Raw genomic sequence first — 25,268 nt, 5'->3', positions numbered from 1 at the left:
CTGGCAGGCTTCTTTCTTTTGTAGTTACATTTTGTGATCTCCACTCTAGTGACACCTCATTACCCAAATAGGCAGCACTGCCAACTTTAAACTTCATCAAGCTCACGCTCATCACCATCTTTGATCTCATTGTTGTGTATGTGCACAGGAGGGGGGAGAGTGAGTTTGCATTAAGCTTTCAGTTTTTCCTCTTATCCCCCTTCTTGTGCCACAATCTGTCTTTATAAAAATTCCTTAGCACGTATCTGAACTGGTCAAGGCAGGATTTCAAATGAGTTTTGAACTCAGCGTGCACTGCTTGCTTCAGAAGAGACCAGCTTTCAGGAAACGTAAAGGCAGAGGCATCTCATCACATTGTAGCTGCCTATAGGGTCACAGGCACTAGGAAAAACATTCCCAGTACAAAACAGTCTGCCCAGTCGTACACTAAAATATACTGCTCTGCAAATTAAGTAAGTCTACGTTAAGTTCATTCAAATCATGTTCCCTTTTTTCTTTTAAAAATTTTTCTAACATTTTAATGTTACTTCATTCAAAGGAAGTCTGATATTGCCTCAAGCAGGTGGAAAACACCTAAACACTGAATGTGAACAGTTACGCTATTCCACGAAATAAATGAGGAATATTTCACTGCATGTTCTTTCCACGTCTGCTCTTATATACCCTATATTTCTTTCCATGTTTCCAATTGTTCACCAGTCCAAACATTGAACTAATATTCTTTAATTATAGTCCTGTTGCTGGATACTACATTAAATTATGATCACATTAAAATCCTGCTGTGTTGCCTACTCTGACATGCAAAACCAAATTTATTTTCTCAGAGCTGTAAGCAGCACAATGCACTCAAGTCATTTACACACACACAAAAGATGCCTTGATTGAATTGCTTTCTAGTTATTCTTAGAAAAAACTTTAAATTAAAATGGTGCATTCCTAACTGCTATGAAAAAAATTCTTTCAAGAACTGCCAGAAGGCAACATATAAAGTTTTTGTATGTGATCAAGAATTGACTTGGAAACAGGAAGTAAAGAAAGATAAAATTAATCTTACAATTGTGTTTCACAGACTCATGCTTAAAAGATCAGGAATTCGACTAGTGAGGAAACTGGGCTCTAAAATTTCTTATCTAAAGAATTCCTATAGCAGTTAGAATTAAAACTTCTAATGAGACTGGAACATCAGATTAGCGAGTAACTGCGATCTCCAGGCGGGCACTAGGCAGCACACATTTTAAGCCGTGGTGTGGTGGTGAGCCTGTACCTGGCCCACAGGCTCTCTAGAGCCACAGCTTTGAATCCCAGCAAGGTTAGCACGTAGTTCAAACGTCACAGCATCTTTTCAGCTATATATAGACATCATAGAACTGATTTTTTTAAGCTTAACCTACATTTGCTGAGAAGCAATTTCCAAGACGGGATCTCAAATGCAAGTACAAAAGCCAGCTAGACACCTGATTATTTAAAGGCACGAACAAATCTGTTAGCAAGATATTTAAATCTCATTTTTTCTCCCCTCACAATACATGGTACACAAGAATCGGATATTCAGCAACTGTTCATACTAAATCAGACCCTACAAATCCACTGGCATTTTTGGAAAGTTAAAAGCTAAATCCTACTCCTTGGAAAACAATGGGAGTTTTGTCATTGAGTTCAGTTTCACCATCACTACTGGCCGAGTACTTCTTCCTCCCAGCATGGCTGAGAGATACCTACTGAGTTCTTTGGACTCCGCAGGTTAAAGAGAGAAAGCTTTTCAGATTTGGGGAGATGAAAGCCCATGTTCCACAGTGTTATTTCAGCACTTTAAAAAATTAAATTCAACATTTTGACTGCTAATATACGTACATGAAAAGTGATAATCCAGATGGCAGAAAATCATTGTAATAGACAGGATCAAAATGGGCAGGGTCTTTTTGTGGGGTTTTGGTTTTTTACCACAACAGAAAAGAATACACAACCCTTCATGGGTTTAACATTAATTAAAAATACATAGATCTGTACTGACTGCAGTATGCTACATGCTCATTTCTTTTCAGTATGTAACTCCCCAATTTCCTTTGAGTCCATTTAGAAGTCTATTACATTAACAGAGGGATATTCATCACATTGATAATTATTCTGGTTACACTCACACTAAACCACACAGCCTTAACCACAAGATGGATAAAGATTTATTTCCCAGGTGACAAAGGGTTACATTCATGCCAAAAACCACGTGCAGCATGACAAAGCTACCAAATGCCTTCAGATCAATGCTGTGTGCATGTCTGTTGCTGTAAATCAGGAATTACACTACTGAACACACACCAGAATAACACTGATTAATCTTGTGCGTAACACGCACGTATGATGTCTGCCTTACTGAACTTAGCGTCATCCATTGCTGGTTTTGATTACAGCCAAGAGAAAAACTGGGTCTTGTGACTTGTTTTGATTTTTAATGAATCCTCTTAAAAATCACAGTCATAAGCTTTTGTGCATGTCTACACAATTTGTTTTATAAACTGAGTTAGAATAACGCAAACAGTAAAGTTACTAATCACAGTTTTAACCAATCATCTTCTCATTAAGGGACAAATTAATTTAGGATTCAAAAAGAGCATTTAGCTGTAAAGGACTTCCAAAGACCAAGGGGGACCTTTCTTCATGATCTCTCTGTTTTATGATCTCTTTGCAGTGAAGTACAGCATAACCTGTCTGTCCTCTCCAGGCTGACATGAAAAATTACAGGTGATGTTGGAGGACTGTCAGCACTAAAACATTAACCTGTCAGCACTAGCCTGAATCCTCATAAACAGCCACAGCAGTAATTAACCAAGTTGTAGTACCTTCAGATTCAGGAAATTCAAGTTAAAACCACTATCAGAGTGAGCTTACAGGATTTTTTGTGTGATTGGACTCTGGTTAGGGATAAAAACATACTTATGACTTCATCTACCATTTTCCATGAACTTACAGGAATTACGCATAATTCTCCCAGAAACCCTCCTGAATAACCATTTTACAATATTGGAATCCACAGTTTCTTCTGCTGTTTCTAAATCCTGAATTACTAGGAGGAGAAACTGAAGGATCCAAAATGAAAGATGCTTAACTGCGTTAGCGAGATACTCACATTGCAAAGTTCAGACCCATATTCTGAACTTCCCAAAACTGCTGGGAAGGCAATGGGCTATAGTAAATTCCAGGTGATCCATCAGAGAAAGGAGATCCTCACCAGGGGATTCCAGTTGGTTACAACATTCAGGCACTGATGTGCTTTCAGACATGACTGCTGTTTGCACTCTGTACAGTGCTGTCTGACTGGTGATCAGTGCTGCAGAGAAGACAACAAGGCTCCTGTGTTAAAAAACTCTGCCAACATGAATGCAAACTTGAAACTATTTCTTTTTGCCTTCATTGAGCCAAACTCCTCACACATTAAGTCTTCCACAAGTAAAGCAAAAGCTTTTCTAAGGAAAATTCTTATCAAAATATTGTTAGTCGCATGGTCCAGTTTCTTAATACTGTCTCTGCTTTGAAGATTTCCCTCATGAGGCTGTCTCCAGTGTTTAAGGAAATGCTAGCGGGTGTGCCGTTCATTTCTCATCTCTAACCACGCTGGCAATGGATAACATGGGTCTTTATTACCCTGAAGAGGTTGTTTGAAACTGGCACAAAACAGCTCCGCTGTCCTTTACCCAGGGCTAATGTAGCACTGCTGCCAGTTAAGCTATGCCGCTGACTTCTGGGGATGATCGAGCCGATGTACTGCCACAGATCAAGCACCAGAAAAGGGAATCCTATCTTGAACTATTTCATCAGTGAAGCTTCTTCAAATGGCAGAGGAAATAGAACAAAGTTAATTGAATAGAAAAGAATCTGGACTGAAATATGCACAGAGAGATTAAAGGACAGAATGATACAAAAATGAAGTTGTGAGCAAAATACGGGAGGCGCGCTGATAAAGGGGTCAGGAACTGTGTGAAGAAGGGCATGAAAACCAGAGGATAAAAAGCTGATTAGCTATTTATATACAAGTGGATCTGAAATGATGAAGTAATTGTTTTAGGAAGCAAGAGAAGCTTAAAACAGACACATAATAATGATACAGAGTACAGAAAACACTTTAACAAAAAAAAAAAAAAGAGAGAGCTTTACACAATAAAAGGAACTAAAGGGGGAATGAGGCTGTGATAGGAAAAAATTCAGAAATTGCAGAATGCATCTGAGCAAAGGGAAAGCCACAGGAGAAGATCCAAACGTGCAATGCATTTAACATCAGCTGCCCAGCATCTGCAATGTCATAGTATTGATGTTTGGTGTCCTGGAGCTTTCTGTTTAAACTGAAGGGGAAATCAATTGAACCTCAAATAGCAAAATTTTGGCTGTGCAGAACATGGCTTTAGGCACCACTAATTTAAATCATTATCACACTGCAATGAGTAAGAAAGCAAAGCCTCAGAGCAATCACCTCTTAAGTACTAGGATTCAAGTTGCATTTTTGTTTAGAATAGTCTCCTGTTCTCACCAACACCCACCAACTCCCCAAGCCCAGCTATGTCTTGTAGCCCTGCTCAAAAATACTGTTAAATGTAATTTATAAAATCCCTTTCTAATTATTTTGCGAATTACTGAAAGTGCAACAGAGACCTTCACGTACTGGAGCTAGTTTACTATCTTTATCAATGATCTGGATGATGCATCTAGCGCAGTCTCAGTCAGTTTGCAGATGACACCAAGAAGTTGAGCAGGAGTGTTGATCTGCTTGATGGTAGGAAGGAAGGCTCTGCAGAGGGATCTGGACAGGCTGGATTGACGGGCCGAGGCCAGCTGTATGAGACTCAACAAGGCTGAGTGCTGGGTCCTGTGCTTGGGTCACAACAACCCTGTGCAATGCTACAGGTTTGGGGAAGAGTGGCAGGGAAGAGTGGCTGGAAGGCTGCCCGGTAGAAAGGACCTGGGGGTGCTGGTAGACAGCCAGCTGGACATGAGGCAGCAGTGTGCCCAGGAGGCCAAGGCAGCCAATAGCATCCTGGCTTGTATCAGAAATAGTGTGGCCAGCAGGACTCGGGAAGTGGCTGTCCTGTACTCAGCACTGGTGGGGCCGCACCTCGAATACTGTGTTCAGCTTTGGGCCCCTCACTACAAGAAAGACATTGAGGTGTGTGAGCACGTCCAAAGAAGGGCAGCAAAGCTGGTGAAGGGTCTGGAGCACAAGTCCTGTGAGGAGCGGCTGAGAGAACTGGGGTTGTTTAGTCTGGAGAAAAGGAGGCTGAGGGGAGACCTCATCACTCTCTACAGCTACCTGAAAGGAGGCTGTAGTGAGGTGGGAGTTGATCTCTTCTCCCAAGTAACAATCAACAGGACAAGAAGAAATGGCCTCAAGTTGCACCAGGGGAGGTTTAGATTGGATATCAGGAAAAGTTTCTTCACCGAAAGGGTTGTCAAGCACTGGAACAGGCTGCCCGGGGAAGTGTTTGAGTCACCAGTCCCGGAGATGTTTAAAAGATTTGTAGACGTGGTGCTTAGGGCCATGGTTTAGTGGTGGACTTGGCAGTGTTAGGTTAACAGTTGGACTCAATGATCTTAATCGTCTTTTCAACCTAAACTATTCTATGATTCTGTGTTTCCAAAGGAAGGTGAAGTGTTTCACTGTGGAGCTGTGAAAGGCAGTGTTAAGCAGTACAAATGATGAACATAGCAGAAATGCGATGACCTGCTAAATTGCAAGGCTGTCACAGAATCACAGAAAAAATCAGGTTGTAAGGCACCTCTGGAAGTCTCCAGTGCAACCTCCTGCTCAAAGCAGAGCAGGCTCCAAAGTTAAATCAGGTTATCCTGGCCTATGGTACCTCCATGAGAGGTTACCACAAAGATTAAAGATAAGCAGATATTTCTAGGAGCCAATTTCCTTCTGTTGTCTCTGTCAAATCAGAAATAACCATCTCTGAATTCTGCAAAGCAGCCTTACATATCAGAGAAAAAGACTTCACTATCTGAAGCAAATGCATTCATTCCAAGTAGATGATGCTTCATATGGATGAAGCAATAGCCCCAGTCTGGGCAATGGCATATGTCCCTTGGATGAAAAACAGCGTGGGTTGTAACATCAGTGAGTGGAGGCCATTACAGCACTTCCTGCTAGGAACTCCTTCAAAGCTATGCACCAGTTCAAGAGAACTGAAAATTGCATTGTATTGACATTTCTGTTTGGAAGAAGAAAGTGAAGTGCTTCTGAGCCCAATAGTTAAGTTTTGTATAAATTGTTTCTCTCACAGATAATGGAATAATTCCTGTTACATAGAGCAACATCCTCGTAACTTACATGATTTCAGAGGAAGAACAGAGAAGAAAAGGAAACTTAAGCCACATCAAAATCCCAGGGATGTTTGTAGGCTACTTAAACCACAACTAACTGACCTTGGTATCTGAATGTACTAGTGAACTGTACAGACACACAGTGAACCAACACTTCAGCCCAGCACCAGACTCGCAGAAACAAAGAAATAGCATAGACTGGTGTTAACAGACCTGAGGAGGGCAAGGCTGGGGAGGAAAGGAAGACAGCGGCTTCGGTAAACACCCAAGCTCCTCATACTAGAGTCACTGCACTATACTGAAGAAAAACAAACAACAACAACAAAAATTATCAAAAGTATAACTTTGCAAAATAGTCACTAGTTCCTTGGAAAAGATGTTAAAAATAGGTCTTATTGAACACAGTAAAAGCTGTAAGAGAGCCCTTTTGCCTCTGGTTTTACCAAGACTTCCATTAAATGATGCTGTCATGCAATCATTGTGCCAGGCTACTGCTGTGCTTTGTCTAAAGGCCACTAACACATACACTGGCAAATAAGCACTGGATCATTGTCAATGCTGAGGAAGTCAGAGAGAGAACTAAAACTGTATTAAACTTCTATTTGACATTGTTTTCATAAGTACTAAAAGTCAGATATGGAAGTACAGTGGCCTCTACCTCACAGTCAGAATATTTAGCAATCTGGTGTCGTTTTATGAATAAGTCTGAACCAGAATTCAAGGCTCGCTAAGAGGAACCCAAATTCTTCTCTGAATATGCTTCATATCAAGTGATTTGCACTGTTTAATAGAGAGGTACAAATTATGAACCAGTCTCAAACTTACAGTGAGTTTTTGACACAGATCGGTCCCTTTTGCCAGAGTTCATTGTTCTTGTCTCAGTCCTCTGATCTGTGTCTTCATGCCTTAAGCCAAGGAGTAAACACAGCCTCTCTGCAGTATCTATCCAGGGCAGCCCAACCGAGCTGCTCAACTGCTTCAGCTTGCGATACGAAGTAATTCTTCACTTCCGCCACCTGGGACCAGGTCAATGTGGCTTCCACAGTAAGCTCTCTGGGTGAGGAAAGAAGCTGACAGCAGTGCTCAGATACACAGCAGCTGAACATGCAGGTTATGACAACCTCACAAGGGGTTCCTCTCATCACTGAAGGATCCTTATGAGGAACTGTGGTGAAGGAAAATTGCAAAGGGAGCCTGAGAGAAGAGAACAGCGAAAGGAAGAGGGTTTAGAAATGTGTCCCTTGCAACCAAAGAGAGCAGAGTCAGTCTGTCAGAGGCCCTGCTAACAGATTCACATAATTCCTAATTGCAGTTGTTCATCAGGAAGCACATATCCCATTGCCTGCCACACGTAGCTCATCCTGCAGGTACCATCATCTATCTTGTGGTCTGTGACAGGACAGACACCAGCAAACAGTCATAGGGAAGACTGCTGCGCCCAAGGGGGAGAGGCTAAACAAGCTGTCTTTTTCTTCCCAGCCTACCATGCCGTATTAATACTCTCAAATTTAAAATGTTTTTGATCAGACAACGCAGCACTACAAGGAACTGTTGCTCACTCATCAATCCCTCTGAAAGAAGACGTCACAAATTAGTATAATTTAGGCTGTCAGAACGGTCACTTTCCTATGTGTTTTAGTTAATGCAGATTTATTAATCCACATTAACAGTGAAGTGAAAACCTTTTGTTATAGTGAGAAAAAGGAAAGGGATAGTAGAAACCTTTCAAGCTCTTATGAAGGCTACTAAACATAGGACAATATAATGAAAACACTTATTTCACAATCCCTGAAAAGAATTAAGCTGTTTCTAATGTGAAACACATTATTTTTTTTTTCATTATTTAAAATTCAATGTCAAAGAAATATCTGCCTCAGGCAAAATTTTATAAACACAGACACATAAAAATATTTGAACAGGAATCCATGGCTCTCTTTACAGTGGCATTTGCATCGTGGACCCGTCCTTGTTCCCTGCACAGAGCCTGAGGAAGCTGGCTGTGAGCTGAGATGCTCCCCCAGGCTGTGGCATGGGACAGCAGAGTCCTCTGCTGATGTTTAGCATCTGCCATCTCCCCTTCTTGGCTCCTGTGTTTCCATTTTACAGCCCTGCATGAGGTTGACCAGCAGCAGAGCACAAGACAACTGCCCGTATCCCACCTTTCCTTCAGAAAAATCACAAATACACACAAACCCTTTAGAGCAGCAAAGGTGTGATGCTGGGCTTTTCAGCACCTGTGGTTTGCAGACCTCCTGGGTGCACACTGCTGCATCCTGCTCCCACACTGACCGCGTCCAAACTTCACCAATCCGACCGTCTGCAGGGTGCAATTTGTCCTTATATCAAGATTCATTGTCAAAGCATCATTCTTGACTTAGATTTAAGGCTTGGACTACTTTAACGTGGGCAAAATGACCCTGATGAGTTCCACAGTGTAACAGAAATGCACAAATGGCTTTGTTAGGCTCACAAACACTGACAAACACTAAATTTCACTTAAGTCTACCATGATCCCTAAGAGTCACTGAAATATCTCAAAAACACATCATCACCACCTTCAATCACACCCAAGCAATGAGACACACTATTTTTTTTCATAACTCTCCTGCTGACTGACATAGGCTTCTCTTACACTCAATTAATTCCTTGTGTTGTTGCAGCTACAGAACAAGCCTCTCATAGCAGCCAAGTGTTGCAAGACCCTGATCCTCCTCATCTTCCTCACAAACATACACTTTCAATTTGCTGAACTGCACCAGATCACATGCTAGAAAATCATAGCACTGCATCTAACAAGGGCAGCCTTGCTGTCCTGTGTTGTCACTGAAAGGCACATCTACTGGAAGCAAGGGCGACTACTGTCCCGCACTTCAGGACTCGTTTCTGTTTATGCAGAGTAGATATAAAAACCCCACCTTGCTCTGAGAGCATTCACATATCTCTGCACAGGTGTCATTGTCATGCAAAGCAGAGGGAATCAAGTCCAGAAAACTGCTACTCAAATTGGCATTTGACATGAGACTTGGTAAATACCAAGTGCTCTTTTTGGAACAAACCAAGACCTTTAAAGGGAAATGTGGAAAGCCTACTATGTGAGCTGTAGAAGCTTTAATTCTGCTTTGCGTTTTTTTCCTGATCTCAGTACAGTCTATAAACCTATTTTACTGAACAAGCAAGCAAAGGAAAAAAGACAACAAACAAAGCTTGTCCCAAGTTAAGTCAAGAATCCTATAGCAAAGACAGGAATAAAACCTCAATGATGGACGAGTCTCCTGTCTTAACCTCACACTTGGAAGTCAAAGGCATGACGTTCTTCTGAACCGCAGTCCTATGAACTCCAATCCATTGTACTTTTTGCAATCAGCCTTTGTAGCCTGAAAGAAAATTGAAGTTTTGAGTCTTTTTTCCAATAAAGTACAGACAATAAAACATTGCAAGTCTACATTTATTAACCTTCTTGAAATGACACACAAGTCAAAATAATTCAGTTATAAGAACTAAGTTTACTTCTGTCTTCAGCAGTTGCAAGATGTAGCTATATTGTAAAATAGCTTTTATTTGGTTTTGGACTTTAACAGTGATTTATTATTCCCCATTTCAGTGGCATTTGGATACTACCATGTTTTTGTAATATTAAAAACATCATGATCTTCATTAGCATGCAAATCTATACCATCTGACAAGCTCCTGTTCTCTTCCATGAGCTCCTTTGTCGTTGCAGCCTCATGAATTTCATTATGAGACTAGATTATTATCAAACGGTGGGAAGAGAGGTGGTGGGGAATAGAGAGAATCATGTGGAAATTATAATCTCTTGCTTTAATAATGAACCCAGTTTCATATTGCAGTTTGTTCTCGCACCAGATGCTGCTGAGAAAAAAAGAGAGCAGAAGGGAGGAAATTCTTACAAAACTGCTCCTGCACAGTAACCTTTCCAGCAGATGCCACTGGAGAGGTGGATTGGAGGGAGACATTCCCCAGCCCTGTCTCATTTACATTTCAGATAACAGCCATGATTCTATCCATATGTTTTTGCGATTCATAGCTTTACAGATGGCAAAAGAAAGCAAAAAAAAAAAATCCTGCCATTCAAAAACTGGTGGCCATTTCCTCTCCAATTAAACTGATATCAAACAATCATCAGTCTTAGTATGCAATCACAATAATTGTTTAAAAACTATAATTATTCCCAGAGCAGTCCATGGCTGTAAAAATAAGTACAATTTGACAGAATAGCAAGAAGCTTATAGAATGCAAACATTCCTCCCTGTCTGAAAACACCAGGGCCCCATCTCCTGGGCATGGCACCGGTTTCTGATTTTGTGGCTGCAGAGCAGCCACTCAAGCAGCCAAGGTTGCACTGTCCTGGTTCCTCTCACTGCCCCATCACTCCCAGCTCCACCCTGGTGCCCTTGCTCATCTCACCGGACATCTGTGTGCTTTTAGGCTACAGGGAATTTTGAGGAAAGCTACAAGAGGAATAGTGATATTAAGCTGGGAAAGTCCATCGCCCCTCCCAGAGTTACCCTGTTACCCTTCCTGGCTGGCTGCAGACACAGGCAGACATTCCTGCAGCGGCTCCAGCCCAGACGCCCACCAGCACTCCGCAGCCAGCGCTGGCAGTGGTGCAACTCCTCACAAAGGCATGGGAGACACTGCAGCAGGGTAACTATGCGGCTATTATCACACCAGAAGACTATCTCAAATTTTCTTAGTAGCATAAAGGATTCACTCCTCTTTAGTCTTACAGCACCAAGCCATTTCTGAAAACAAATAAAATTCCTTAGAAAATAAATGGGACTTGCTAAAGATGCTCTGAGATCCAATATTAAGAAGAGATGGCTATCCCTGCTGCAAAATTTTGTATATTACCTGAATTATTGCTTGTTATTAATACCAAAGTAATCTCTTTTATTAAAGCCTACAATGCTTTCTACAAAGGATCACAAGCAAAACATATTTTTGAGGTTTAGTCAATTGTAGAAAATCTAATCGCCATTAAGTACAGGATTATCTTCTCCTTTCCTATTAAGCACAATTACACATCAGTTAACTTCATCAGGTGAATCTCAGTAGCACTAACAGCTGTTGTTTATTACCCCATTTGTTCAAGGTCTCCCTTTCTCAAAGCACAGATTTCAGTACTAGAACAAAACCTAATCTCCAAAACCTCCATGAATTGTGTGATTATTCTAAGCTATTTATCACTCAAAATTCACAGAAAATATTAGTAAACTTAACAAGAACGCCCAATTTTAAAATATATTTTGTATTATTTATCAAAAATAAGTGTGAATTAATATGCTACACTATGTGACCTACAGCATAAGATTTCTTCAGCTTTTTTTGCTATTTAAAACATACATTCAAATGCTAATATTAAAAAATGTTTATTTTTAAATGCAAACTAGCAATTCATAGCTACACATTAATTAAACTACTTCCAGTTTTCCTATTTTCCTAGTGGGGGCTGTCAAAAATCAGAACTTTCGTCACACTGAAATGCTCAGAGTTTCCTTTGTTCTATTCCTCATTAAGGAAAAACCTGTCATTAAGAGAATCTATTTAAAGCAAGCAGGGAAGTGTGTTTGGACTTTGATTATGGCCATTAAAAAAAAAAAACCTGCTATTCAAAGATGGTGCTTTTTTATTATTTAAATAACATTTCACATTCTTCTAAGACGTTTTACTAAGATGATTGTTAAATTACGTGATTAAAAGGTTACTTTTGTCTTTGAAGTTGAAATATGTAACTATTATTTCTTATCTGTCTGGAATTAGAAAAGCTTCCTTCAATATAATATATTTTAAAAGGACTCATTATCAAAATTCACCAGACTTCATAAAACAAACAAATGCTTCACTTCCTGCCCTTGTTTAATTCCAGCTAGACCATTTCTTCTGCTTTTTGAAAAGGAAGATTTCTTTCAATATTTGACAGAGCAATATCTTTTATTTTCAAATTGCACAGAGTGTGGTTGGGAAGCCATAACCACCACCTTTTCAAAGGAGGAGAAATGGGACAATTGTCAGAAATATATTTTAAGAGGAAGGCTCAGGCAGAATAGGGTAGGTAAAGAAAAACAATGTTCTTATCTTTTTTTTTTTTTTTTAAGCCAGAACAAGACTAACATGCAACTGAAAGAAGCCAAGTAGGTCAGAGCACAATGCAGAAGGAAGTATTATAACACTAAATCTTAATTCTCTTTACCTCCTACAGATTTCAATGTTGGCAAATTATTCATACCACACACACAAATTTCTACTGGCAGTATACACAGAGCTGCAAAATCCCACGATTAATTACATTTTCATATACTTTCAAAGTTTTGACAACTAATCCATCCTTGCTGAAATGCCATCATTTCAGATCTCTGAGCAGACTTGCAAAGTACTGTCAGTTTTTAGATAACCCAACAATAATACTTCCATCACTGACCTTCAAGTCTGTATTCCTCACTAAAAATCCAAATGATGTTGCTCTATTGATGTCAGATGCTGCTTAGTCACTTCTAGAGAGATAAGTACATGGAGTTATTTATAATGCAGTTTTGATCAGAAGCAAAAGCACGAAAACAACATATAATGAAAAAAGACAAAGTAGCAGTGTGAAGGATAAAGAATATACTTGTATATCAAATATATGTATGCTTTATTGTTCCAAATAAATGTGGAAACAGTTACACAAAATAAATTTACATGAGCTGTCTCATCACTGCTGAACTTCAGCTCCTGAATTTGTCACCCACTGCTTAGGTAAAAGAAAAAGGCTCTCTCCTGTGAAATAATAAAAATGTTATAAAAACATATATTGATTTCCTTGACTGCCCCACAGCCATCATTGAAATGTCGCTGGTCTCCTGCCAGTTCCAAGGAAGTGATAATTCCAAGAAATAACATTTCTGTATTTGACACTGCCCAAGTCCACATGAATCTAGAGAATGGGCAGCAATACCCTTAACAGAAAATATTCATGGAGATCTGAGGTTCTGCTTCTGCCCTGCACTCGCAGGGCCCTTGTCGCGCGCCCTTGGAGCTGGTCCCTGCTCTCCTCCCTGGCAGGGCCACAGAAGGGAAGGGCAGGGACCACTGCTGCTGAGCCCTGCCACTGTCCCCTGCTCCGCACCACAGGCTCAGCAGGTCAGCACTCCAAAAGAAATGCCCCAGCGCAGATCGGGCCTGCTCCTGCATCCCCCAAGAAGAATTAACAATAACAAGGCCCTAGGGGGAGGAACAGCTGCCATTTGGTGCTGCTGGCCTCTGTGACAATATCCTGCCTTCAATTTCCTGGAATTTAGCACCCCAGATAATACCCAGCACATGCTACTATCAATTCCAATAGCATCGCACTGGTCAAAATTGCTCAGCAATATCTATCTGATCAGCTGACAATTGTGTCTTTATTTAAGGCATTATTAATTATGGCTTAATTTAAAAAACAAGTAATTGTATTGATTCTTCTCCCTCTGCCTTTTATCTTTCCAAGATGATCCATTGTCTTCTTCCAGACTTAACCAACCCCAATCAAATTCACTGATGAGCCAGTCCAGCACTAAGGTTTTTGCCTGTGCTGTTTTATCATCTAAGAAGTCTGAAGATTCAGTCATGAAATCATAGAAATCAGGCTATATAAATGTAAAACAGAAAAGTCTCCAAATCCACCTACTTGCCTGTATTCTAACTGTTTTGAAGCTTATAGGACCCACAGCACATCAAAATTCCCAACATTTCTGCAAGATTAACGACAGGGACAAGGGCCTGAGCGTCAGAAAAGCAAGAACTGGCACACAGTCTGAAGAGAGATACTCAAAAGTTTTAATTGATATGATTTTCTGACACTTGTTTCAGAAGTCATATTTTCAACTTCCTAAGGCTCACCTAGTTATACCTTTACTAATGAAAAACAGAATAAGCTAACTATTTTTCAATAATAATGCATATTAATAAGGCACTGCAAAATGCATTAGACCATTCCACCTTTCAAATGTCAAGCATTCAAAAAAGCATAAACTGTTTGGCATTGCACTTCAGAAACAGAGTCCTTTTTAACAGGCTCTTTTCTGCAACCTTGGGTTAAATACGGTTCTTTCCATATCTTGACTCCAAAACTGGAGCATGTCAACCTATTAAGAATATTTTTCTAAATACTAGCAAACTATTTTTTCCCCTCTGCTTTAATGAAAGGACATCTAACCTTGTAACAGATATTTAATAGCAGGCTTTTTTTTTTTTTGAGATCTAATACACTAAGGTGGTCTTGCAGTGACTACATGTTAACAGACAGTAAGGATTACAGAGCAGAAATATTGTTTTACAGTTATCAAAACTAAGAGTTTTTAAATAAAAAAAAAGTCTGTCTTCAAGAACTGTCTCAACATGCAAACCCTGAGACACAGTACTCATAACGATAAGCTCTATGTGTGGCAACTGCGCAGTAAGTCCTGCCTGTTTTTGACTTTTGACCGCTTAAAACTTCTATGCAGCCCAACATGCTTGTTGGAAAATGGTATTGACACAGCCCTACCTATCTGGAAAAACTTTAAGACAAGAAAATAGTAGAAAACTAAGAGTCAATGGGAAGCTAACAACTTGAATGGCTTGCTGAATCTGCACTTCATTTTTATACAGTGAATTTCCCTGGGTAGAGTCCTGTCCAAGAGGGGGTAAATATCTCTGAAGTTCTTACCAATTTCAATGGAAGACATCAGTTGAAGTTCATATCATATCTCAGTTGCTCCAGCTAAAACTCTAACAGAAGTCAGAGCAGGTAAGCAGCAGCCAGCCTATAAACATGACCCTGCACAGTTATACTGCCTGGTATACTATGGGCAAGGAAAGGCAGTAAAAGATAAATCTTATACAAAGCTATTTTGCACTATGAATAGTAATTAGAAACACATACACCTCTGCTACAAGGGTAAGAAAACATTTTATTTGCTCTGAAATCTCTAGAATAGAATAAATATATAGGTAAAACATACAGTGTTATAGCTATGAAAAGGAATACACAATTTAGCATTTAGTAATCATAAATATGACCATGATTCTGATGTAATTCAGACTTTGGCCATTCCACAAAATGCAAAGATTTGAACACTGCAAGTCAGCTCGGACTGAATGGTAAATACTGAGAGCCTGAGAGACCCCTAACGGAGCTGAGGACATGAGGACGTATAATGGAATTCAGCAGTTAGCGCTGACATTTTAATTTATTGTCATGTTAGACATTGTATTTTAATGCTTAAAAAAATATTAAAACCAACATAACTTTGCCTCTATCAGTTTAATTAAGTGTGAGTGTGGTGCCTATAGTACAATGTATTTGCAAACAGCAGAAGCAGGCGGAGGAGCTTAAATGATATTTTAACAATTACTCACACAATTACCACCACTACTATACAGTCTGCCCATACAAACTTTTTCTAGCACGTCTCATGTCGCCTATTTGAAGACTAATTATTCACTAAAGCATTGGAAAAAGAATACCTAATGAAAAGTGAAATGCTTTGCAAAATTGTGTCTGTTTTCCCAGAAAAATTTCAGACAAAATCAGTAGACATTAAAATGTCCTTCTCACTCTTAAACAAAGTATTTCAGTTTTCCCCAATAAAAATAATTCTTCATTCAAAAGCCTGTAATGATGAATTGTGCAACAATTTGAAAGGAAAAAACATTTTGATTTTATAAAAATATCTTGCTTATACCAAAACAATATTTCTGTAATTTTCTAAAAATGACAGACTCTCTAAAAAGGAAGCCCTCTCTTCAGCTCTAATTATTTCAAACGTGCAAAAGCCTCCACTTTTAGCACTTGGATTTTGTGACTTTGCAATCCTTGTTCTTGTAATTGTTCCTAAACCACAGAATATAGTATTTATTTAAAAAAATATAAGGCATACTAGTAATCATACTTTATTATAGTGAAACCAACTGTTATTACTCAAATTATTAAAAAGAACACTATCTAATCCCTAAGAAAATCTTATGTTAAATTGGATTAAAACTAATATCATTGCTTTTACTAAAGGCATTTTATCCCATTTTTACATCCAGCACATTTCAATTCATAATTAGAACAGATGCAAATGAACGTATCAAATTAAAACTATTTAATACTTGATTCTGAAAAATGTTTACATTTTCCTATTGATAGATGGACCCAATAGGAGTACAGACAGTCAGTAATGCATAGCCTATGAGAAACACCCACAGTTAATTATGGTATTTTATTTCTCAAAACCAAAAACATTTTAGACTCATCATCTCTGCTTTCTGAGAACGTCCTGTGTCATTCTGACAGCTGCAGAATGGGTTCCACTTCAAAGGAAATGGGAAACCAGCCTGGGATGTCTTTTTGGATTTCACCCCATTGTGACCTCCTGCTACAGATAGCTGTCCATGAAACCGGACTGACACCGTATTTGCAAGCTGACTGTTCCTATTTCACAGGATATTTCTAGAGATGTTACGGTAGAAGACAATGAAAAATACTATCCTTAAACAGAATAGCTCAAGCTTTACAAACACTGTCAAGCTTTATCATGAGTTAATTTCTCTTTTCGTTTGGGAACAAAAAGTAACGCAGTGAATGTTTTCCAGTCTTTCATTGTTTCCATTGTCTCCAAGTTTCCCGTTAGACAGTAAGGTCTGTAGAGAATGGCCCCATCTTTTGATGGTGTCTGGAAGTCGTAATACTCCAGAAATAATATCAATAGCTAACAGCGTTCAAAGGAGTCGCTTACATTAAAATAACAAAATCCCATGCAAATGCCAGAAATAATGAAGTGCATCTGGAGCTCCGTCAAGTAAGTCTTTAAAAATAGCCTCAGAGAACTACTATCAAGAACTTCGGGAATGAAAGGATTCCGTATCAAACTCCAGAAGAATTGCTGGGAAAGCCTTACGTCTGCTCAAGGATGGACATCAGTATGTCTAAGACAGAGCCAGCTGGCTTTGGAGAATATCTTCTTTTCCGTCAAAGCAGGAAGAGTTTACTTTCAGAATTTAAATTTAAAATGTGGCTTGGGATTTTTGACTAAACATTGATTTCTAATTAAAAAAAAAATCTTTCAGCAGTATTTAAGTGTATTTCAATAAACCAACTCTTAAAATATTTTTAAGTATTTCTTCCTTTCGAAAGAACACTGTTTAATAAGCAAGACATCAGAGGAAAATAAAACAAATCACATTTCAAATCCAAGGTGATGCATACTTTAAAGTGAACAACGACTTCCTTAGACGTGCTTATATTAAACTCACATTATCCAACAGCTCTTCTTTAAACATTAATCATACAACAGTGGTTGTTTGCTTTCAGATTTTTGTCTCATGTTGGCTTTGTTCCCATTTCCCTGTTATTTCCAGAAACACAACACAGACTTACAACTACGTATCAATAAAGTAATTCTACATTAAGGATAACTAGCTAATTACACTCGTAAAAAATCTTCAGGTCTCTTTTCCTTCTGTTTAAGGTAGACGTAGATCTATCCTTTTTTTAAACAACAATGGCCCATTTTATCAAGAGAACGTGAAATTTGGAGAAAAATGTAGTTAGCAAAAATCACCTTGAGATGCACAAAACACCAACCTAACAGTTCAAAGATACTGCTGCTTCTTACTTCATCACATATGACAGCAAATAAAAATGTTTAATTGTGTAATATTGACTCTTCCCTTAAATAGACTTTACAAAGCTTTTATGTCCATTTATTTTCCTATCTTTCTTGGGAAGGTAGAATTTTTCTGAGTCATTACTGCCTCAGGTACAGCCATTATGCATCTGTAAAGCTAATAAATAAGGTCTATGTGAAAAAATATATACCAGAATATGTCCATTTTCCAAAGTGCATTACTATTCCTCTCTTTTAGATGACAGTTTCCTCTTTTAGTTTATTGCAACACTGTGGATTTCTGATTATATTTGTGTGCTTCAGGAGAAATAACATGGCAATTAGTGTTAGCTAATGGATCCTTCATAACTTTTCCTCCTATTGCAAAGCTGCATACATGTCCTCCAGATTACTGTCCCACTGATATATTTTGTAAAATGACGTACCTTTAAAATTTCATTATTATTGATTGCTATCCACTTTCTGCAATGCACAGGGCATCCTGCTTCCTCACAATCCTTCCTATTCTGAGTCAGGAAAACTAGTTTTTAATATCTTTCTTTGTCCTCATCTCAATTTCATAGGCAATGGGGAAAAAAAAAAAAAAGGGAGAGGAAAAAAAATGGTTTGTTTTTTTTTTTTTTTGGTCAAGCTGAACTCCTAAGGCTCCCCTTATAAAATAGAAAAATCTGAAATGCATGTTACTCTTGCTATTTTTTTATATCTATAATTCATTTCATCAGACTTTCTTTCATGTCTCCATAAAGTGATTCAAACAACAGAAATAGCCTGAGTAAATACAGAGTTGGTTTTCATTTTATGCCTGGAACAACTAGGCTTGCAGAGATGAAATTTCAGTTATTATATTTAACATCGAGAACTATAGCCTTTCAAACATATGAAGTTATATTAATCTCCAACAATCGGGACTTTGGCTCTCACTCAGGGTAAATCATTATGCAGTGCTACTTCCATAATAGCTTTAATTAAATCTGCTCTCTTTTTGGTCAGGTTGGAGACCACAGAAGGGCACAGTTGGCTGTCGGAGCCTTTTGCCTATGACAGTACTAACGGCCAAAGCATCGCACAAGCCAGTGTCAGTTTTTAACAGGCCTTGCTATTGTCATTTCTAGCCACAGTACAGTAGCAAGAGGCAAGAAGAAACACAACCATCGCATGTATTTGTAGGTGGCCAAGTGAAAAGTGCATTTTGTTGATGCACCACAGGAGAAATAGCATGGTGTCTGGAAGCCCTAGTACTCCAGAAATAATATCAATAGCTAATGGTGTTCAAGGGAGTCACTTACATTAAAATAAGTACAATTAATTGCTCTACTAAGCCTGAAAAACATCTTTTGTCTTAAGATGTGGCTGACAGAGGTACTACCAATACCCCATATATAGAGGGTCTTCCACTTGGGACTTATCTTTGTAGACATCTCGATATACTCAGATACTCAAAATGGATCTTTCTCTACTCATAAAGGAGCCAAATTCCATGGGTTCAGATGCAGTTATGGCTCAGATAGAAACAACAGAAATGGTGACAATGAACCGAATTTGGTTCAGCTCCATGCTAGTCCTCCTCAGCTGGAATCCAGTTCAAGACTCGGTGTAGCAGGTGTGGGTTAAACAGCTCAAAAAAAATAAAATAAAATAAAAAAATCTCTAGCCCGAAGATTTTCCACTTGAGGTAGAAAGAGAGCCAAACAGCAAAAGAATCGCTATTCCCATTTGCAGGAAGGAATAACTTGCACAACGTCCCACAGATCTGAAGTAGAACTACAACTCAAAGCTAATAAGCCCAGCTTGCTCCATCACCTGCCTGCAAAAGATGGTGCAGACACAATACTACTGTTTAAGACTCTGAAATTAAAAGGATTTTGACCCCACGCGGAGTCACTGGTGTTATTCAGTATTCATGAAAAAATAAAAACTACATAAGGACTAAGCAAGACAGACAAAGAAAATGCTTCTTATGGAGGTTGCTGAAATAGATTTCTCTTTTTTAACTATGCTATGGAGCTCAGTAGGAAAGTTGATTTATCCTGTGAGCACACAGCAGTTGCACCCTGCTAGAGCTGCTGTTTTAGTTTAATTGGCATCCACAGCACTTTTGTAACATCTCTATCACGGAGAACATTTAAGAAAAGCAGAAAGATCCCTTTCAGTTCGACACACTTATTTTTGTTGTGATCCCGATCACTGAACCCAAGTGGAAATATAAGCCACAAAATTATTTCTTTGCTGCCCGTTTCAGTCAATAACTCCAGAAGCAGAAGCGGCTGCTTGCAGAGGAGAAGAAAAACTGGCCAGGACCAGCTAACTCAGGAGACCGGCAATGGGATATGGAGCCTTTCATCTACAGGTCACTGCTCTGAATCCAGCACAGGGCTGTAGCAACCAAAAAGTTATTACCATCAAATGGAGGTTCAGTGGCCCAAGAGAAATCATTTAAATGGCTTCGGCTTCATACAAACACTCATAGCAGAGAAAGTATTGTTACAATTAGCAGAACTGCATAGTTATCAGCGATGTGGAAGCTTTTGGCATTTTTCTACATTCCCAGAAGAATGTTGTCCCTGAAAAAAAGTCCTGTAATGCTTCTTTTGACCAAGAAAATTTATCATAAAACTGAAGACTTAGTTTTTCCCATTTTTATCATTATTTTAGTTTTATTTAGTCTCATTTGGTAGTTTTCTTTGCCTTTCCCTATGTTGTAGATCAGAAGGTAAAAGTCTTCTAAAAATGACTTTTCCTAAAAAGTCATTTACACAAATACTGCAAGGTGAAAAATTGCAGCATCTCCAAAGGCCAGGGAAAGAAAATTCCTCTGGGGAAAACTGCAACAGCTTTGCAGGGAAACAAAATTATAAGTCAAGTCTATCTAGATAAAATTAAAATTCCCAGTTAGAAGTGCAGCTGTGGTGTCTGACCAGAGCCAGACCTCAGACATCTCACACTCCTCCTCGCTATGATTCCACAGCAGCTCAGACTGCATTTGCCATCCCAGTGTCTCCAGCTGTGGCAGTCCAGGTGAGAAACCTCGCTTATAAGAGTGAACAGTGTGACACATCGAAACCAGAGCCTTCCATGGTTAATGCACTTGCATTTGGCTCAAAGATTAAACATAAAGTATATTTAACTCAAAACTTGCAGTTTTCTAGAGAACTGGGATGTGTGTCTGTGGGAATGTGTGTGTCTCTAATCTATAAAAATCTATAAAATTTCAGGAGAAATTTTAGCAAATGCTACTGTAGAGCAACTTTAATATCAGAGCATAAGAATCACTAGTGATTAGTTTAGTATCTACAATATATCTGAAAGATATTTTCTACATACCTGCCTGTATGCAAGAGTCAGGAACTGTGGTAACTGGGTAGCTCTTCGGGACCTAGGTGACTGGGTCTCTTTCAGGCTTTGATGCTTTTGTTTTTCATAGAATCATCGCACAGTTTGGTTTGGAAGGGACCTTTAAAGGCCATCTAGTCCAACCCCTCTGCAAGAAGCAGGGACATCTCCAACCAGATCAGGTTGCTCAGAGCCCCGTCCAACCAGGCCTGGAATGTTTCCAGAGATGGGGCATCCACCACCTCTATGGGCAACCTGGGCCAGTGTTCCACCACCCTCACTGTAAAGACTTTTTTCCTTATGTCCAGTCTAAATCTACCCTCTTTTAGTTAAAAACCATTACGTCTTGTCCTATCACTACAGGCCCTGCTAAATAGTTTATCTCCATCTTTCCTATAAAACCCTTTTAAGTACTAAAAATCTGCAATAAGGTCTCCCCGGACCCTTATCTTTTCCAGGGTGAACAGCCCCAACTCTCTCAGCCTGTCCTCAGAGGAGAGGTGCTCCAGCCCTCTGACCATCTTTGTCTTTCCTGTACTGAGGACTCCAGAGCTGGGTACAGTACTGCGGGTGGGGTCTCACCAGAGCAGAGGGGCAGAATCACTTCCCCTATTTATTGAAACAGTAACAGATACATGAATTGCTTCATGCATATAGATAATACGTTGATGTCTAAAGCACCGCTTATCCATTCTCTTAAGCAGCGCAACACTGGCTGTCCCTCTGCTTCCACCCAGAGCAATGTAAATCCCAAAAATGGTTAAAAGCCTCCCTGACATTGTAACAAAAAAGTGCCAAAAATAGGCACTTTTTTCCCCACCATTTTGAACAAATCATCACAGAAAGGATTACTCAGATGCAGCTGTTTTATAATAATTTTGTCAACCCTTTCTATTTAATCATATCACTTATCTGCGACTAACACTGAGCCCAGTGAACTGACTCTACGGTGGCTTATCCATGAGACAGCAGCCTCCTCTGGAATCCCCACACAGCACTAACATACCCTTCTTCAATGAGAAGCAACCACATTCTGCCACCAAAGCATTTGGGAAGCTAAAGCCAAGACATTCCTGTTGTATTTTGTATTCCAGTTAATATTCCTGGTTTTATCAATCACATTATGTAGGTGCAAACGCTACAGCAGAGGCTGCACAGTTACTCACAGGTTAACTACTAAAGAGATGCTTGTGCTAAATACATTTGTGCAGTTTCATTGTGAAAATTCTGCGTTCAACAGGTCTCATCAAATCTTGTTGCCTGCTATGCCTTGCTTGGTTTAACAGCATCTTCAGCTGTACAATAAAACGTGCAAGGGCAACAGTTCAAGAGCCCTGACCAGTCCTTTTCTGCTCTGCAGGTACACGTCATGTTTCTGCAGTTAGAAAACTCATATATATACACACATATGCTCACTGGATTTCTTTATTCACAAAAAAAATGCTTCTGCATATTTATGGTAACAGCTCTGCAAAGTACTCTGAGCATCAGGAGTACCCAAATGTAAGACTTCTTTTTTAACAAAGTGCTGCAAATATTAACAAATTGCAAAGAGACTGTTGAAAAGCTAGCAGTATACGACAATAAAAATGCAACATTCACTGTGAAACTTCACAGGCTTCACAGTGCAAGTGTTACACAACAACACTAAAGATCTGTTACACAGTTAGAATTTAATTCAGGGGTATGATAGATAACCGAGTCTGTAACAGTTACTCTAGGAAGCATCCATTTAGGTACATCGACAAAAGCAAACAATGCCTTTCCTATTTAAGAATAAGATAGAGATTACAAAAGAGCCAAACTCTAGCGAAGTATATGGATGGAAATACCAAGGTTTCTTTCTAGAAGATACAGAACTGTTAAAGGTTAGATTTTGTAAAGGTTAGGCTTCACAATTCTGCCTTTTGATAATCTTGCAATAAATGGCCCATTTATTTGAACTTTTGGGTTTCTTTTTGACATATTAGTTAGGTGCACAATGTAGTTTGACCTACAGTTCTCAGCTCAGTGGTCAGGCATATCTCACAGTCAGTACTATTCACGTTTAGGCACGTCTGTAGAACAATAGCCAGTTCTATTATATGAATCAGTTTTAAGCACTGTCGATAAGAATCTGGTCCCAATGAAGCGAGCATCATGGCTTCAACAAAAGATATTATATCATGTATTATGTAATTATATTCCTGTAGTGAGGAAGAAACAAAAAGTATCTCAATTGAGTATAAAAGCAATTAAGTTAATTGGTATCCTATAACATTGTAAGGGAATGCTATCCCCCTAACCCTCTCGCAGGTTTCCACAGCAATTAGGTTTTTTCTGTACTCAGCTTTGTAGGATGACTGTAAAAACCTACAGGAAATCACTGACTTAAATAAAGAAGAGAGACTGAGGACTGTGACTGAAGTAGAGACTTTTCTTTATTAAATTAACATCTGCACCCATTTACACAACTATCCAACATATCCCACGAATTGTATTTTTACTGTACAGATATGAGGGGCTACTACAGGGAAAGGATGGGAAAAGATTAATCTCAGCAATGAGAACTGGAAAAAGCCACAGCAACTCATCACATCATAATTCCCATGAGTCCTAACAGTCGAGAAAAAAAAGCATCTCAGCTTGATAACCACTTGCCCCACAAGACAAAGGCACTGGGTTAGATGGTGTTTGACCATCCAGTCTCAGGGAACCAGAACCTGAACTCCCTCTGCTAACTTGAAGTCCCCGACAGACATCTGCCATGCTCTGCAAAACAGCAGCCCAATTCCAAAGAGAATATGCAGAGCAGTAGCTGAGAAGTCTCACCATTGACAACGTTACCCCAGGGTAGGACTCAAATCTGTGGTGCAAATCAGCTGAGCCTGGAGCACGCTGCTCCCCAAAGTATATAGGCAAGGATGACAGGATAGTGATAAACTATGGTAGGTTTATTCAAAATGGAGTTTAAAAAACCCAGGAGACCAAGGAAATCAACCATATTTTGCCTTACTAAAGATTTCCTATGGGGAGTGACTGCTTTGTCATGTTTCTAACAATGACAGCAAGGAAGCAGTATAGGAAAAGCAGAGGAAGGTACTCTCTTGGGATACTTATGGATGTCCAATCCCATGCACGCATTTCCACTCCAAAATCAGATCTAGCTAAAAACACTCCACAGTCACCATGATCATAACGTACCCTGAAGCTCCTCAGGCCTCGACCAACCCACTCAGAGAATTTCCACTTCTGCCACATTCTCCATGTCTGTATTCCTTTATCCCCATATTCCTCATTCTTATGCCAGAAGATACACCTCAGTCTGTCCTGCTGCAAGGTCCCCCAGGCATTTACAGGAAGCTGACACTTACTGCAAAGTCATCATCTATGAGGGAAACCATCTGACCTTCTTGCTGGGAAAATGACTTCTCACTGGCTCAAGAACCGTCCTGCCTCCTGCCACTGCAGGGCTTTCAGAAACCTGCACAGACAGAATTCAGTTGATAGACTTGGCAGGAAGAAAACAAAGTCCAGTGATCCAGTCTGCAACAAATATCCTGCATTTGTCTAACAATGGTTCACCATAAGCTTTTGAAAAAAAGATGATGTCAAAGCCTTTCTCCTATGAGAAATGATGTTAAAGACTTTCTCTGACTCTTGCCCTACCAAGCTCAGTACCTCTTGATTTCTTTAATCACAAAAAGAAATCCAGTTACCCTCATACACAACCTTTTCTACTTCTCTCCCATTCTATCATATCTGTAGTGTTCGTACTCGGAACTCTTTTGTTCTTGTTTCTCTGTGTGCATTATCCACTAAATATTATTCTTCCGGATATCTATGATACCACCTAAATCAAGTAGTTAATATTAAGATGAATACTCAGTATGTTTACTGTAACACACGCTCCCCAGACCAATGTATCGTGGACAACTGGCACATTTTCAGTATGTTGGGGGCAGTGATTTTGCAGGCATTCACTCTAGAGTAGGTTGCCCGTTAGCTCACATAGATATG

At 39.4% G+C, this 25,268-nt stretch overlaps 1 protein-coding gene across 1 annotated transcript in view; it reads left to right on the top strand.

Annotated features, from left to right (window-relative positions):
- Positions 1–25,268, top strand: part of CHST8 (carbohydrate sulfotransferase 8) — a 183,256-nt gene that overhangs the window by 129,551 nt on the left and 28,437 nt on the right. The window lies entirely within an intron of this gene.

This window comes from Chlamydotis macqueenii, chromosome 13 (genome assembly GCF_036417535.1).
Source record: "Chlamydotis macqueenii isolate bChlMac1 chromosome 13, bChlMac1.mat, whole genome shotgun sequence".
Classification (NCBI taxonomy): domain Eukaryota; kingdom Metazoa; phylum Chordata; class Aves; order Otidiformes; family Otididae; genus Chlamydotis; species Chlamydotis macqueenii.
This window is presented reverse-complemented; position numbering and strand designations above follow the sequence as displayed.